Below are 2,500 nucleotides of genomic sequence, written 5' to 3'. Positions count from 1 at the left end.
CGCTGGAGAAAGCCATGACGAGTGTGAGGCAAAGTGAAGAGATAAAGAGACAGCAGCCGGTTCTCAGGGGGGCGGAGCTACCAGGACAGGTGGAGGCTATACAAAAACGAAACTTAAAGTCATTTAAAGCAGCAACAAGCAAAAATGACATGAAAACAGTTGAGTGCAGCAGATGTGGACAGTTAAAAAGACACACACGGTTTGAATGTCCGGCCCGGGATGCAGAATGCAGGAAATGTCACAAAAAAGGGCATTATGCAAAGAAATGCAGATCCACGGGGGGAATCCACAACATAATTGGACAACAGCAAAGAAACAGTGAAGAAGATGAAGAAGATTTTGCATTTCTAGGGGAAATGGAGAACAAAGAGGTTGATGAGTGGAGCAACATTGTGCATCTCAACCAGGAAAAGACTTTGTTTAAGTTAGACACGGGTGCCAGTGTCACGGCTATCCCGAGCAGCATTTACTCCCCACAGAAGCATGGGACATTGCAACCACCATGCAAAGTGTTGTATGGTCCAGGCAAGCAGAAACTGGATGTAAGGGGACGTTTCAAAGGGGAGCTGACTTTTGACAAAAGAACAACTATGCAAGATGTGTATGTGGTTAATGGACTGTATAAACCATTGCTTGGCCTTCCCACAATAACTGCTCTAGAGCTCACCAAGCGAGTGAGTGCAGTGCAGACACAACTAGTGGACTTTAAGGCTATGTACCCCACAGTGTTCTCTGGTCTAGGGAAGTTAAAAGAGCCATACAAAATCGAGTTGGAGCCAGGGGCGGTCCCATACGCCCTGTCAACTCCACGTCGAGTGCCGCTACCCCTGCGAGACGCAGTAAAAGAGGAACTGAAGCGGATGGAAAAAGCAGGTGTAATTTCCAGAGTGACACAACCCACACATTGGTGTGCAGGCTTGGTTGTGGCACCAAAAGCCAAACCAGGGAAAATAAGGTTGTGTGTGGACATGACACACCTGAATAAGTGGGTGCGACGAGAGAGACACATCCTCCCAGCTGTGGACCACACATTAGCTATGCTGTCTGGAGCAAAGGTGTTCACAAAATTGGATGCCACCTCAGGCTTCTGGCAGATCCCGTTGGCGAAAGAAAGCAGACTTTTAACAACGTTCATCACACCCTTTGGCAGATACGCGTTTAACCGCCTGCCTTTTGGGATTTCATCAGCTCCTGAGCATTTCCAGCGCAGGATGTCACAGATGCTGGAGGGGTGCGAGGGGGTGGTGTGCCATGCAGATGATGTCGTTGTCGTGGGAGAGGACATGCAGCAGCACGATGAGAGGCTTCACAAAGTGCTGCAGAGATTTGAAGCAGAGGGACTGACACTGAACGACAAGTGTGAGTTCTCTAAAGATAAAATCTCTTTTGTAGGTCACTGTGTTACGGCTGATGGGGTGTCCCCAGACCCAAACAAAGTCAAGGCTATAATGGAGATGCCTGAACCGCAAGATGTAGAGGGAGTGAGGAGAGTTATGGGCATGGCCAACTACTTGGGAAAGTTTCTTCCTCACCTGGCATCATTTTCAAAGCCATTAAGAGACCTGCTTTGTGAAAAGAACGAATGGCATTGGGGAAACGCTCAGAAAGAGGCTTTTCAGAAACTAAAGACAGAACTGAGTTCACCACGGGTGCTCGCCTCATACTCAATCGACGCCGAGACGTGTGTGGCAGCAGATGCATCTTCATACGGGCTCGGTGCCGTCCTCACTCAGGAACAAAAAGATGGAACCTGGAGGCCAGTAGTGTTCATTTCCAGAGGGTTGACGCCTGCAGAAAAACACTACGCTCAAATAGAGAAGGAGGCTCTGGCGGTGACGTGGGCTTGTGAAAGACTAGCACCTTACATCCATGGACTAAGAGTCAGGTTGGAGACCGATCATAAGCCTCTTGTACCTTTGTTGAGCACCAAGGCTTTAGATGAGTTACCACCAAGAGTTTTGAGGTTTAGATTGAGACTTATGAAGTTCACATTTGACATCGTGCATGTTCCGGGAAAGTGCTTAATAACGGCAGACACACTGTCTAGAGCACCGGTAAACCACACGTTCACACCAGAAGAATTGAACAACGAAGCAGAGGTCAAAGTCTTTGTGGACTCTGTAGTTCAGAGCATTCCTGCTACAGAACCTAGACTAAGGGAGATTCAACAAAAACAACACTCCGACCCTGTTTGTGCAAAAGTTATCCAGTGCTGTAAAACAGGCTGGCCCGAAAGGCACATGCTGCCACGGGAGCTGAGTGAGTATTGGTCAGAAAAAGACAATCTCAATCTGGCGGGTGAGTTGTTGCTGAGAGGACAGAGACTGGTCATTCCACAAAGCATGAGGAAAGAGATCCTGAAACAGATTCATGATGGACATCAGGGCATAGTCAAATGCAGGGCTAGAGCTCGTCAGTCTGTGTGGTGGCCAGGTTTGTCGGTGCACATCAGTAAGGTTGTGGAAAATTGTAACACATGTTCACAACATAAAGCAGAACA

This window comes from Oryzias latipes, chromosome 17 (genome assembly GCF_053564925.1).
Source record: "Oryzias latipes strain Hd-rR chromosome 17, Olatipes_Hd-rR_3.1".
In the NCBI taxonomy this organism is placed as follows: Eukaryota; Metazoa; Chordata; class Actinopteri; order Beloniformes; family Adrianichthyidae; genus Oryzias; species Oryzias latipes.
This window is presented reverse-complemented; position numbering follows the sequence as displayed.